Source organism: Syngnathoides biaculeatus, chromosome 3 (genome assembly GCF_019802595.1).
Source record: "Syngnathoides biaculeatus isolate LvHL_M chromosome 3, ASM1980259v1, whole genome shotgun sequence".
Classification (NCBI taxonomy): Eukaryota; Metazoa; Chordata; class Actinopteri; order Syngnathiformes; family Syngnathidae; genus Syngnathoides; species Syngnathoides biaculeatus.
In genome coordinates, this window is record NC_084642.1 from 28,170,481 (window position 1) to 28,186,590 (window position 16,110).

Below are 16,110 nucleotides of genomic sequence, written 5' to 3' on the forward strand. Positions count from 1 at the left end.
TCGTCGTTCCATCACTTCGGGGAGATGTCGTCAACTGGGCCCATTCGAACAAGACGGTCTGCCACCCGGGTATGGCAAAAACTCGTTCTGTGGTCGAGCAAAGGTTCTGGTGGCCCAACCTCAGCAAAGACGTGAAGGAATTCGTCAATGCCTGCCCTGTGTGTGCGGCCAATAAGACGTCCTGTTTACGACCGGTGGGTGAGTTGTGGCCTCTGTCCATCCCTTTCCGCCCGTGGTCGCACATCACGTTGGACTTTGTCACCGGCCTACCACCCTCTCAGAGAAACACAGTTGTGCTGTCTGTAGTGGACCGATTCTCCAAGATGGTTCACTTCGTGCCACTTCCGAAGAACCCGTCGGCCAAGCAGACAGCCCAGCTGGTGTTGGACGAGGTCGTCCGCTACCAAGGGTTCCCCCGAGACATCATCTCGGACAGAGGTCCGCAATTCAGCGCCCGCTTCTGGAAGGAATTCTATACCCTCATCGGCGCTTTGGCTAGTCTAACTTCGGGCCATCATCCGGAGTCTAACGTCCAAACAGAGAGGCTGAATCAGGAATTAGAGGCAGGACTTCGATGCTTAGCTTCTAGGGACCAGAGCACGTGGAGCCAGCACCTCAAATGGGTTGGGTACGCCCACAACTCCGTACCCTCCGCCTCAACACGTATGGCTCCACTCCATGTTGTGCACGGCTATCCTCCCTCTCTGTTTCCTTCCTTGGCCACAGACTCTGCAGTACCGTCGGCTCTGGCAGTGGTACGGCGCTGCAAACGGACCTGGGAGGCAGCCCGGAGGACGCCGCTGCACATGGGCAACATCTACAAGTCCAGAGCGGACCGCAAGAGGAGAGCCGCACCAGAACTCAGGGTGGGGCAGCGAGTGTGGCTCTCCACCAAGGATCTCCCGCTGCGGATGCAATCCCACAAACTTGCTCCCAGGTTCCTTGCTCCGTTCCCAATCACCAAAATCATTAACCCGGTCGCCGTATCACTCAAACTGCCCAGGTACAGGCAGACTACACCCGGATCGTCCTTCGCCCCTGGCCCCTCCAGTCAACCCCCCCCCCACCCCTGCCCCCCTGCATGGTGAACGGTGGGCCGGTGTACACAGTCCGCCGGTTGCTGTCTTCCCGCCGTAGAGGAAGGGGGTCTGGTGGATTGGGAGGGATACAGACCGGAGGAGCGCTCTTGGATCCCCTCGCGCTTCATTGAGGACCCCTCCCTCATCGAGGACTTCTACACAGCCCATCCAGATGCTCCTGGGCCCTGAGGGGGGGCTGTCATGCTCCTGGCATTCTCCCCAGGCTGGGTGTCGTCAGTCAATTAGTCGACACACACCTGCACCCTGTTTCAGCTGATTACACCCAGTACTTATAGGACACGGGGGACAACTAGTCCTCCGCCAGATCGTTGATTCCCATGCCTCATTCCCGCAATCCCGTATACCTGACCTACCATGTACCGACCCTCACCTGTTCCCTGACCATCCTAGTAAGCCTGCCTCTTCTGATACTGCTGCTTTTCCTGACTGACTCACTGATCATTGACCACGGACCGAATAAAGGCTTTGTGTACACTACTTGCTTGCCTCTGGATTCATGCATTTGGGTCCGCCCTCGAGCCTCGTTCGTGACAGTATGTTTTGTTTATATTTTTTTATCCAATATACTGTAGTATATATATTGCTCTATATCACAAGGTCACTGTTCATTATTCTTAGAATTCAAATTCAAGTTGATTTTTTAAAAATGATGTACAAGTAGGCTACTTGCATTATTATACTGTAAAATCATTGTATTACATTAATTAAAAACATCAATGAAATTATGGTTTGTCATGATAGTTTTTGGGAAAATAAATCTGATTCAAAACATTGCTATTCAGACAGGCTTAAACGTAATTTATAGATAAAAAGAGCAATAGATAATACGCAACAATTGTACAATTAGTTTAAAAAATAGGGTACCAACTGTTATAAAATTCAACAATCCAGAGGGACAGTGAAGCAAGAAATGTCATTTCGTGGAGGTATACTGTCTTTATGCCATGATAATAAAGTGAAGGGACTCATTGCTTCCATGACGTTCACCCCGTGATTCATATAGTCTCAAATGTAAAATGATCTATTCTCGTGAAGTATTTATCATATTATGAATCCTTAGTACACTATAAAACTGGTGCCCACATTCCTTCATCAGTCTCCTTCATGCACAATGGCAGCAAGGTGACTTTACCTTCAGACACAAACGATTAACAGTTAGTCATTGATATCCAGTTTCTCTTCCATAAATCTGAATTGAGAGACAATCTGCCCGTTTTCTCTTACTGTGAGAATGGAATACAATTTGTTTGAATTTCCACCTTGATGCTCGCTCTTTCCCCTTGCTCTTCATCATGACTTCTATCACTGGCAACTGTGAATATTGACTCGGTGTCACTGGAGGCCTGAGGCCAACTTGACTGCAGAAACACAGTCTCCAGACTGCATCCACAAAATACCTACTGGCCAAACCTGTTGAAATTGATCTTGACTTGAAAATCTGGGCCTCTCTAAATTTGTTTTGAGCTGATAAGGAAAGGCATATAAACATTTTTCTCTCTCTTTACTGTTGAACAGTTCAATATGAACTTGTGGCTATGGAAGTGAGCCACAACTGTGAATGGTCTACAGACACCAGAGGTGTCAGGCTGGTGGCCTTGGGCCAGATCCAGTCGCTGCATCATTTTATGTGTCACCGCATAAACAAACCATATGCATCAACTTCATGCCCTTTGGAGAAATATCGAAATTGTTGTCTTCGAGGTATTTCTCTTTCTAACCGTGCTTTGAAAGGAAATCTATGCCAATGGTTTAAAACTACAGTGAAGAAAACAAGTATATGAACACCCTGCTATATTGCAAGTTCTCCCACTTAGAAATCATGGAAGGGTCTGAACTTTTCATTGTAGGTGCATGTCCACTGTGAGAGAGATCATGTAAAAAGAAAAATCTAGAAATTACAATGGAGGCTTTTTTAAACTATTTATTTGTGTGATACAGCTGCAAATTAGTATTTGAACATCTGAGAAAACCAATGTTAATATTTGGCACAGTAGCCTCTGCAATTACAGAGGTCAAACGTTTCCTGTAGTTGTTCACCAAGTTTGCACACACTGCTGGAGGGATTTTGGCCCACTCCTTCACACAGATCTTGTCTATATCAGACAGGTTTCTGGGCTGTCGCTGAGAAACGTGGAGTTTCAGCTCCTTCCAAAGATTTTCTATTGGGTTTAGGTCTGGAGACTGGCTAGGCCATGCCAGAACCTTGATATGCTTCTTACGGAGCCACTCCTTGGTTTTCCTGGCTGTGTGCTTCGGGTCATTGTCATGTTGAACGACCTGGTCACGACCCATCTTCAATGCTCTGACTGAGGGAAAGAGGTTGTTCCCCAAAATATTACAATACATAGCTGCAGTCATCCTCTCTTTAATACAATCCAGTCGTCCTGTCCGATGTACCGAAAAAAAACCCCAAAGCATGATGCTACCACCCCCATGCTTCACAGTTGGGATGGTGTTCTTGGGATGGAACTCATCATTCATATTCCTCCAAACACATGGAATTATGACCAAAATGGAACATTCATTTCATCTAACCACAAAACATTTTCCCATGACTCCTCTGTATCATCCAAATGGTCATTGGCTTAAACTTAAGACGGGCCTTGACATTTGCAGGTTTAAGCAGGGGTACATTCCGTGCCATTTATGATTTCAAACCATGACGTCTTAGTGTATTACCAACAGTCACCTTGGAAATGGTAGTCCCAGCTCTTTTCAGGTCAGTGACCAAGTCCTGTCATGTAGTCCTGGGATGATTCCTCACCTTTCTAAGGATCACTGAGACCCCACGAGGTGATATCTTGCATGGGGCTCCACTCCGATTGAGATTGACATTTTTCACCATATGGCAATTTCTCCAAATATGGAAAGATCAATGTGATCTTATATTGTGAGAGTAAAATTATAGAATTGTCTAGTAAAGGGGCAGCACGGTGAAACAGGTGGAAAGCATTGGCCTCACAGTTCTCAGGTTCAGGGTTCAATCCCGGCCCCGCCGGCGTGGAGTTTGCATCTTCACCCTGTGCCTGCATGGGTTTTCTCTGGGTGGTCCGGTTTCCTCCCACATCACAAAAACCTTCATGGTAGGTTAAGTGAAGACAAAATTGCCTGTATGCGGGATTGTGACTGCGAATGGCTGTTTGTTTCTTTGTGCGTTGGGATTGACTGGTGACCAGTTCAGGGCGTGCTCGACCTCTCCCCTGAAGATAGCAGGGATAGGCTCGAGCATGCCTGGAAGTGACACAGAAAATGGATAGATTAATAATATATAAATATGACAATTGCCTGTTCAAAATAGCACTTTGTAAAATTTGATGTCAAAGCACACAATTTCACTCATGTGCTGGCACTGATGATTTTCAATAGCCTTTGAATTTTTAATATGAAATTGTCAAAAGCATGAGTACATCTTTTTTTTCATTAGTATGTCCTTTGACTCTATCTGAAGAGACTAGAAGAGGCCATTTAAATGGTCTGAGATGTTGGACTGTGCAGCACTTTCATGTGAATTTGACACACTACTAAAAACATCATTAACCCCGACATTCACTAGCTAGAGGCTGACCTGCACTTTTTTTTCACAGTTTTGTTCCTTCAGGGGTGATCTGAATTCAAACCTATGTTGCAACGTGCCGTATTTCATCACTTGTCTATGGTAATGCAGTAGTAAAGCCATAAGCACAGTTCCTTATGCAGTACAAAGAATCGAAATGGAAAAACAGTAGAACGGTAACTGATCGTACACTCTTGTGTATTCTTATGCATACACTACCGGTAGTTTATTGTGCTCCATCCATAAATGGAGGACCCCATCATTCTTTTTTTTTTTTTTTACTTTGAGTGAAAAGCTTATATTCTCAAAACAAAATAGAAACAGGACAATTTAAAACACTGCATGTTTTACTGTTTTACATCCTACAATAATTTAAGGACAAAGAATAGTAGAGCACAATACAAACAAGCGGTACACACCAACCAAATGTGATGAACGGATATTCGATCCGTCAGCACAGGCGTCGCACAGACAATTTAGATATTTAATGAAGGTGAATTTTGATCATCATTTGTTGATAATGGTACTGACAAAAAAAGAGGCTGATCGTCCACATTAGGTAAAAGCCAGCAAAGATAAAAAAACAAATGTCAACAACTTGTCATAAATAACAGCTGCAGCTGAATGGTGGAGAGGTTTCTTGGTATCCACTCAGCTGCCAGAGTTGCTGGCCATCATGCTGATCAGGGATTGGATACTCGATTCAGAGATCAGGGCCACAAATCATGGAGGAGCAGTTAGAGGTGGATGTTCCTTGTGTCTGGAATCCCTGAGACAAGGGACGTTGTGCCCCTCGCTCAAAGTCAACTGGGATAGACACAATGCACACAAAATGAATGAATAGCAATAATAATTATATCAGTATTCTAAATATCATGTTGGATAATTAAGTTACACATTTAACTATTATCTATTAAAAAAATGTTCAAAGGATTTTGGTAATTAACCAGAGCTGTTAATTTTGCTTTTCAATTTTTGAAGCAAATGACTGCTCGTTTATCATATGTGATTGCCATATAAAGAGACTTAATTAAACGGGGCAGCTTATTTCACAGAAGTGAATCCTTCTCCGCTTAGAAGCTACTTTGAAGAGAGTGACCTTGTCAGCAGCAACACTGAATGACAAATGATTGACTCAGCGACATGTCAGGCCTGCAGGATTGCCTGAGCTCCAGTCCGCAAGCTACTGAGAAATGGTGTGCGTGCCTTTGTTTTGCTCACAGCTCAAAGTGCCTTGTGGAAACTTTTAATGCGTGTCCCTTTCTGTGTCTTGCCTGCAGAGCTGAGTCTGATCAGGCCTCGAGAACATCCTCTGTGACAGATCATCAGGATGAGTTTCTCCCTCTTTTGACACCCCCCTCATTGCAACACTGCCGTTCTGTTGGTCATTGTGTTTTTTTCTGGAAGCCCAAGATGTGGGAAGCTATGCATAATATAGAGATATATCTTGGCAAAAGGAGTAAATCATGAAATGCACACGGACATCAAAAAGTGTTTGCACAATCACAGTAAGATGTGTTTATAATTTGTCTATAAGTCAGAAGTTCTTGGTTGGAAACACGAATACAGAGACGATGATGATGTCTGATGATAGAAATACAAGCACCAACATTTTGCAGGACACAAATAAATAATTAGCTAAATACAGCATCTGTATTTGTTTGTTTGATTTATTAGTATATAACACCTGGGAAGATTACCATAATTATTATTCAGTTTATAATTTGAGCTGTCCATCCATCCATCTATGTTCCTTAGGGCTTATTTTGACTAGGTTCACAGGCATCCTGGTGCCGATCTCAGCTGACTCTTGGCCTGAAATAGTAGCCAGGTATAAATATTATATATTTTACTATAAACTTATTGTGCATCAATGAACAGAGAGGGCTGCACTATATGTAAATGATGTTTGTTTTATGGCAAGTGAAGTAAAATTTGTCACTGAACACACAGCCAGTTTCCTCAATTCATCTTTGCACTGCCTTAAGCACTGACCGCATCTCTGACATCTGAGCAACTTGTGCTGCCTTTCAAATATCCATCCACAGTTAAGGTAAAGGAATGTGTGATAAATCGGAGTTAATTCATGCATAATTTGATATTTTGGGGGGAATATGCATGACTTAACACTTCCATTTTGAAGGGACTATTCATAATTGATACAGTACATTTGGGTAAAATGTGGATTAGGAACATTTGGAGTACCTGTTGTCAAGATTACAATTCAACCTTTTGCAATTTTGATTAACACATGTCGATATGGCTTTTACTTGTAAAGTGTATAATGCAGAACACAATAGACATTTTAATTGTCTAATTACCTGGCTTCTGCTGAGTTTAATTGCCAATATCCCTCTAGTGATCTATTCAAAGAATTAGAACATCTTGTGTAATGTTGAATTGTACGGTGATAGAATTATTTCTTGTGATTATTTCCAAGAGAGAGTATCACACTATGGGTAATATGCACTGCAATTTGTCCCTTTGGTCTCCCAGCAGTGATTGCAGTTCTTCTTTTCTGACTTGCGAGGCAGCTGCTGTATATCACAGTGAAAACAATTAGTGAGCTAAGGTGAGATCCAGCAATTTTCATGGATGGTGTTTTTTTCCATACAGAACTCATTTTCCTATTCATTTACAGATGCACATGAAATGTGAAAGGGTCTAAAAAAAAAAAAAAGATTCCTTTCAGGGGACTTACGGCTTCATAAATTGAGTCAATTTAAAGTGCAGTGCGATATTTCTCAGTTTCCAATACTGATTTTTGTGCCACAAAGTAGAATCAGTTGAATCAATTATCCACACATTGTCGATGACTTGTTGATTTGGTTGTTTTTTAAAATGAGGTCAACTGACACGGAAAGTAATAATTTTTAGTATGTTTTTAATTAATAAAAATAAGGTGGAATAGACCCATCCATTTTTTCACTCCACGTCAGGATGTTGTCGGATATGGATTTTTGCATTCTCGTCACTGATAATCCTCTCGAGGCATTTGTGTTGGAGAAGACCCAGGAAGTGATGTTTTTTGCAGTATCGGGGTTGAGTGTTTATCTTGGTTTATACCTATTGTACCGGCGAAAAATGACTTGTTTTTTTTCATTGTGTTAGCCAAAATGCCGGCTCATTGTAATGCTGGATTTTGCTCCAAAACTCGGGAGGATGGAATCACTCTTCACACTTTTCCAAAGCACCCGGTTCGTCGTGAAAAATAGATTGCACAGGTGCAAAGGACGAGAGCGTGCTGGGTTCTAAATGACAGGTAGGTCTGTATAGAGCTATTAAAAAAATTGTTGTGGGGGACTAATTTGTCTTACAGTTTATAGCATATGTTACATGTGAATTTAGAATAAATTCCCGTGGTCAAACTGGCAAAATATAACAAAGCACATTTATTGTATTGAAGACAATTTAATCTCACATAATACAATACAACACAAAACAATAACAAAATAGAGTACAAAGACAGTTTAGTAGCATGTAACACGAGCTAACTAGCTAACTAGACGTATAGTCACCAAATTCAAAAATCTTCATAAAAAATATTTAAAATATTCAGCAATAATACAAGTAGTTACTTCGCCCGGCATGGGTGCTCTTGAGTACGGTACATACACAGGACTTGTAAAAGTTAGGAAATTGAACAATTATAGGCCTGTCATTTTGAATACTTCATCTGGTTCCACCTCCGTCTGTTGGGGAGTCTGTTTTTAGTTAGAAGTGATTCGCATAACATCTAAATATGGCTCCAAATGATACGGTAATACACTTCACTCAATTCTGAGATGTTCTCTTCTTTGAAATGCGCTTCAGTGTCAGAAGAGGCGCCCAAAAACTCCAAAAATCTCTCTTGTTCATCTCCCATAGCAGGTGGCACAGCATCTTTTCAACTGCGACTGTCCCAGTGTGACTTCTGCAAATGACGTTGCAGGCAATAAGGCCGCCACTGGGATGTCAAGTGAGACTTCTGAAACTTTGCTCATTAATGACATACTGTCCCATCCTTTTTTTTTTTTTATAAACAATGAAGTGAATAATATTACAGTATATGTACTTTTCATAACAATATCTGTTTTAAAACATATATTTGGCTGTCAGTTGACTTTTACAAACTCATTAAAGATTTTCCTGTCTTCAATTGAGAGGAACTGGACCCACGAGCAGGGAGATGCAGATGTAGTATGATGAGCAGTTTATTGATGACAGTTAAGGATCTGGTCCAGGAAATGTTGGCAGGCAGTGGAGTGGACAAATCAGGCGGCTGGCTTGTGGGACAGCAACACCAGTGAGTACTGAGTATGAGGAGTGTCAGGTTCACCAATCAGACATTCATTAAACAGGACAAAAAAGGAAGCAAAGACACCAGTTCAAGTCTCGCGAGGAGAGAGGAGAGGAACTGTCTCGTACAATTCACCACTGGACTCTCTGATTTATCTTCTCCTTAGCACCTCTATTTATTTAGTTTTGAGACGCCCCTTATTTACATGGATGTTACAAAAAGGAGACAACAAGCAAAACAGTTTGAAACAAGGTGTACATCTTTGTTCATGTGGGTGTGCATGTGTGGAAGATTGCTGAATACATGTGTGGTCATCATTTCTTTAACAGGCAGCAGTTCTAATAGTTCTGATGATTAGATGTTTTTGTTATTGCTATCTCCTGCTAGGAGGCTGCCACGTTATTTAGGGAAGAGCAAAGCATTTCTTTATTGGAAGCAAATGTATGATAATTATGATCACAATTATTCCTACATTTCCCCCCTGTTTATCCTACATTTGCTACCACGTTTTCTAGAGCAGAGCAAAGCATTCTTCATTGCAGGGAGAGACAGTCACTGAATTGGAGCAGAGCAAAGCATTTCTTCATTGCAGGCAGAGCAGTAACTGAATTGGAGCAAAGCAAAGTATTTCTTCATTGCAGTCAGAAGCAGTTACTTAATACTATTTAGAATTATTTCTACATTATCCTCCTGTTTATCCTGCATTTGCTCAAATCATCTAATAGATCACCCTTTCGGCTTACACTCTGAGGAAAATATAGCACTAATTACTTGTAATCTTCTGGATCAGGGAACAGGTCTGGAAGAGAAGTCATAACGTCATCATCGTGGTCAACAATATCACTGTCATTACTCTGTTGTGCCAAATGTGGATATATTTCTGCCAATTTTGAATTTGTCGGGGCAATAGCAGTGGTTATAAGTTGGTTAAGTGATGCCTTTATGCAGGGAATACAACAACATCCACACAATGCAAGTATAGCTGCAAACAGCGATAGAAACTAGGACAGAGAACACCAATTTTTTTTTTAGATTTGCAAAACTTTTTTCCCACCACTCAGACCTGGCTGATGTGTTTACACCAGAGTGCTCCTTCATCTTGTGGTTCAGGGTGCGGAGGCCTTGAATGGCTCTTGTGCGTGACCCATCAGGTGCTGTGATATTTGGAATAAACAACACTGGTCACCGAACACTGAGCAGTCGCCACCCTTCTCGGCCAGGAGCATGTCACTATACGGTTCTGGAACGTCATGAGTGAGGTTGTCGCTGGTTGTTCTCTTATGGCAATAAAGCCTGCTTCCGTATAATTACCTAGTTTCTGTACATTGTAATGTATATAGTCAATTCTGTCAACGTTTTTATTCAGAGTTATCCATAACAAGATGGATTCCCATCCTGCAGCAATCTCGTTAACCAATTTATACTCATCTGGTATGCAGTTGGGATGCCATTTGCATCAATGTATGTCAGATCTCTATCTTTCCAAGAGGACCTTCGCCTTCGGGAGAACCCAAGGGGAGGTCCAAAGATGGATGCGACCAATTGTATATCCTCTGCTTTGGATGGAAACACAGTCACAGATAAGAGCAGTGATACCAGTGTACACGTTCCTGCTGCATTTATCAGTATGTCATACAACTTTTGACCAACACACCACCACAACAAATCGCTGCATGGGAGCAGTGGGGCAGTTTGTAGACGGATATCATGACAACATGTTTTGTTGAGACTTCCCACCTTAAAATCTGTCCCTGTAAAGCTAACACAGGAGAAATTAGCCAATGCAACATTAGTAGAAAATATCAGTTCATCATTTACTGCCTTAGTTGTTGGACAAACACTTTTGTTAGGAGTTTTTTTTAGTCATTACCTCCAGGGTACATTGTGTTGGGATTTCTGTTGGAATGACACGTAGTAGTGGCCTAGGGCCCATGCAGATGATGGAACTATAGTTTACCATGTTAGCTCCATTCTACATTAATAACAAGCAGTTTTGTTTCCTATTTGTAAAAAAAAAAAGATAATCATACTAATGAAAAAACGTTCCTCAGGCTTTTTCGGTTAAAATACTCCCTCCACAGTATACGTACTCTTTTGTATGGCATTCGGGTTTAAGGTAGCAATAAATTGGGAAATGGTGAGAAGAAAGTGGGGGGGTCGTTTAGCATAAGCCCAAAGATGGAATTAGACTCTGCCAAGGAATTGAAAAAGTGCTGAACTGATTCACTGGGAGGCACACATGGAGTCCTCCTCTCATGCCTCATGCCTCCCGCATAGTTTTTTACCAAAGTTATTTGAAATGAGGTTGCGCCTCTTTATCTTATGTGTGGTAGCCATAGTTGACTGAGTATAATTATTGGTTCTGTTGTTATGGATTTTTGTCAGCTTTACAGGTGTACAAAAGTAGCATATGAACAAAAATATCATTACGGCTGTCAATGTTGCAGCCCAACATGCTATCATATTATTTAGGCATTTTGAAGTCATGTCGACCAAGTCACAGCTAAATGAGTCGTGTCTTTTAAATCTTCACCAGGCTTCAGGTATTTTCAGATACTATAAATCTGCACCCACCGTATGCTGGTCTTTGCTCACCTTTCCCCTTGGGTGACTCAGCTGAGATGACCTTTTACAGTGTGTAAGGTGTATCCACGTATTTCTTTCTGCTATTTTGTCCATGTCATTCAGCTCTTGCTCAGTATATGCCAGTGTTCGGATAAAACTGCATGTACAGTAGATGTTAATTCATAAACAGACATAGGATGAATAAACACATGGCAGTAATAAGGTTATTTAAAGCACAGTAACTTGTTACATTTTTTTTTTCTGATGGTGTAGTGCAGGGATATCAAACTCATTTCTCTTGCGGGCCACGTTGTAGTTCGGGTTTCCCTCAGAGGGGCATTTCGAGTGAAGGCAGCATGGGATCGATTCCCGCTCAGTGATGGTGTCGACATCTACACTGCGACTGGCTGGCGACCAGTTCGGGGTGTAGTCTGCCGCTGCCCGAAGTTAGCTGGGATTGGCTGCAGCTCTCTCTCCGAATAAATGCAGAAGGGTTGCGTCAGGAAAGACATCTGGCGTAAAAAAAATCAAAAAGACAGTTACTGCCGCACCACCATGACAGTGGCACAAAAATGGCTTCACACATCAACGCTGATAAAATTCCCAATTTGTTTCTAGTCCTATCAAATTGATGCATGTGAAATTTCCTACTGACACACCATTAGAAAACAGTGTTTTGTTTTTCAAGAGAAGTTAATGGATACTCAGAATCCCCCAACTTTTTTATTTTTATTTTTTTTTTTGCATTCATTATCAATTAATAGCATTGGTATTATCTCTGGATCTGTGCAAACAACACAATCTTTTGGACACGTTTTTTGTATGTAGTTATCCAATTTGTTTTTATTTTATTTTATCTATTTTTTTTTTTTTGGGGTGGGACCTTGAGTGGTTCTGACAGGTGCCACTCGAACAGAAAAATTAAAATAGCGGGTAGCGTTTTCATCCAACACCCAACAGCAAAATTTAACTGTTTAGTCGCCATTATGACAGCATTCTCACTCCCATGTGTAACCGGACTACAGCGACCTTGGCAGTGGGAATGAGAACAGCTATCTTAAAAGTGGCTAATAAAAACAAATTAGTTTCGTTTGTGTTAACAATGGTTTCAAAAGCAAAAACTTTCCTACAACGAACAAATGAACTCAAGTACCCCTTTTTGCAATTTTTTAAAGCTGTTTGGGGTTGTTAATAACTCCTGAAAGGGACCCACTTGTGTGTGTGTTTTTTTTTTTCTTCATCATTCGTCTATCTGTCATTGCGTGGAAAATATTGATAATTTGTATGGTCTCCCAAAGTGTTTTGAATGGAATGAGACCCTTACGTGCTTGTAATGTATGTATAGTTAGACTAAATCTATCATTGTGTCCAAATTTCCCCTACGTGTGATTGTGAGTGCGGCTGTTTGTCTCCATGTGACCTGCAATTTGCTGGCAACCAGGTCAGGGTGTACCTTGCCTCCTGCCCGTTGACAGCTGGGATAGGCTCCAGCCCTCCCCGCGACCCTTGTGAGGATAAGCGGCTAAGAAAATGGATGGAGGGATGAATGGATGTGTAGCTTGAGAAAACTGACCACGTTTTGGATGCACATTCCCTTGTGGATTATGTCGCACACAGATCAAACAAGCCCTCCAAAAAAAAAAGGTTTTTTTGCATACAAATTAAATCCATGGATTTTTTTTGTATCTGTGCTGACATAATTCCCATTTTGTAATGTAGTACCTTATTTTTTCCACATTTTTAGTTCTGCTGCTAAGCTTTGTTGTTGCATTTTGTTTAACACATCATCTCAAAGTATGTCTTCATTTGTTACATGGTCAGCTAATCCCATAAAGGTTTTGGCTGCTGCTTCTTTTGCTGTTTTATCTGTAAATCCATTTCCTAATGATTCTTTGTCTGTATTTGATGTGTGTACTGCACATTTACATATGGCTATTTCTTTTGGTAAATGAACTGCTATGAGCAAATTTTGTAGTAGCTCTGCATGTGTCACTGTGTTCCCTGTAGTTGTCGCTATTCCTCTATTTTTCCAGTATTGTCTGTGTAGATTGTGATACCACCGTGAATACAGCAGCATCTCGTCTCAGATTGTTTAAGATTGTCCAATAATATATTGTCTGTACAGTTCAGTCGTCCCAATCCAAATCTGGTTCTTTTTCAGTCCAATCAGGAACATTTCGTACTACCAAAACAAATTGTCCCAAACTCTTCCACTTCTGTTGTAATGACGTGTGTGGTGGTGTCCATTCCTTGTGTAGTGCATTTAGTTTGTCAGTCAGTCTTGTTCCTGTCACCACGACTGATATACCATCTGAGTACAGATAATCATGATTTTGTCTGGTGTGGGCTGTTATAAGTTTATCTTATACTACATTGTCACATGCAATGAGTCACTTCCTACATCATTTTGTGGTTTTGAGCTGTTTACAGCAAGAAATCTCGTGTTCTTGTGTGAGGTTTGTTTGGAATATGTAAGGTGTAATAATAGAGCACTGGATTCCTATTTTGTAAGATATTTAACTGTCCTCCCAGTAATTCTTTTTTTTTCTTTTTACTTTACTTTTTAATTAAGCACAGTCCTAGTTTCAGCAAGCCATCTCTTCCCAAAAAACGTATGGGACAAATTAAAAAGTTGCATTTTGGGAGCATTAGTTGTGACATTTTTGATGGGGAGATGGGTGCTCTCTTCCTCATCTGCGGCCACAATTATTAAATGTTTTGCATAAAGCTCCATAAATTTCTCCTTCCTATGTCAGAAAGGTGTCAACTTTCTTTTTCTTATTTTGTAGCACTCTTTCTGCGTGTAGTGCTTGGTTAACGTAATGTTACAGGCTGCCAGTCGGTTTGCCAACCCAATGTTTTTCAATTCACTTTTTTTTTTGGATTATTTGAATTTGCATGAAGAGCATTTTTTTTAATTGCCCTTGATACACACTCCCTGGAGTGTGATCTTCAGGAATGCCTCTGTTTGCTTTAAAACATGCAGTCGTTCCAATTATATATTCTTCAAATGGTTCATTGTTATTTTATTTTGCTCTTCCAATGGCAGAACAATTTTTTTTTCTAAATCTAGCAGAGGTGCGCGATATTAACCCTCAAACTCCCTGCTGCTGTGAGAAAGTACTTTGCTGTCATCCAAATTTATTGTACTTCCACACCATTTAAGTGGTAAGATTTTCTCAAGATTTGCGTTCCCTGGACGAATTATGTTACATCAACTTTATGAGATGTGATACCTTTTATGGCTGTTTTCACATCATCTTGAGTCCAGCCTTTTTTTTTTTTTTTTTTTACGTGTGTGTGTTTCTCTTATTTTATCCTGCAAGTTAACTATATATATTTTTTGTGTGTATGTTGAGCTGGCCAGCAAAGTCATATTGTGTTATCCACAAATTTAGATGTTTTGTTTTAGTAGGACATTCTAGTCCTTACACATCATTGTTATTATTATTTTTTTTTCAGATGTTGTGTTTCAACTATTCTGCTATTTATCAACTATTTTGCTATTTGTTTTTCACCTGTTGGAGTCAGTGGTTCACCTAGGGTGACTATACTGACTTCCCCCTGAACAACGTGACAATTACGTTCTGTTTGAGGTAATTCTCAACCTTCTACCACAAGTGGCGGAGAATTCTTACCTTTGCATCCTCAAACAGTTCTCATTCAATTTCCTGTTCAAATGAGGTAGCGAACCTCCACTCACACTTTTACACATGCATACGTTTCATGGAGCTCACGTACAGGACACACCTTGCCCTTTTCTCAGTTTTATAGACAAATTAGTCTACTCGATAGTGACTAGTATTCTCGAGGTTTGGTTCTGCTGCAGTCACCCAGACGCGCATTCACTCATTCCTCATGAGTGTGGGAGTTTCCTACTCACCAGAGATGTCTTAACTTCCTTCGGCTTCTCGTCAACCCTCAGCCCCCAGGCGCAAAGTCGAGGCCCAGTCCAGGAAAGGGTCTCAAGTGTCGTGGCCACGGTCTTTGCCTGGACGTCGACTCGGCCCCTGGAAACCTCAGGTATCTTGAGATCCGGCTTGAAGGACCAAATAAATGTCAGGTTCACCAATCAGACATTTATTAAACCGGACAAAAAAGGAAGCAAAGACACCAGTTCAAGTCTCGCGAGGAGAGAGGAGAGGAACTGTCTCGTACAATTCACCACTGCACTCTCTGATTATCTTCTCCTCAGCACCTCTATTTATTTAGTTTGAGACGCCCCTTATTTACATGGATGTTACAAAAAGGAGACAACAAGCAAAACAGTTTGAAATAAGGTGTACATGTTTGTTCATGTGCGTGTGGATGTGTGGAAGATTGCTGAATACATGTGTGGTCATCATCTTTAACAGGCAGCAGTTCTAATAGTTCTGATGATTAGATGTTTTTGTTCTTGCTATCTCTTGCTATGAGGCTGCCACGTTATCCAGGGCAGAGCAAAGCATTTCTTTATTGGAAGCAAATGTATGATAATTATGATCACAATTATTCCTACAAGGAGACACAAGAGTTACCAAGGGAACAAGGAACAATGTAGCTTACTTGAGTCTGGTGGGCAGTAATACTACGAGGAGAGGCTGCAATACTTTGGTGTCGAACTTGGGAAAGAG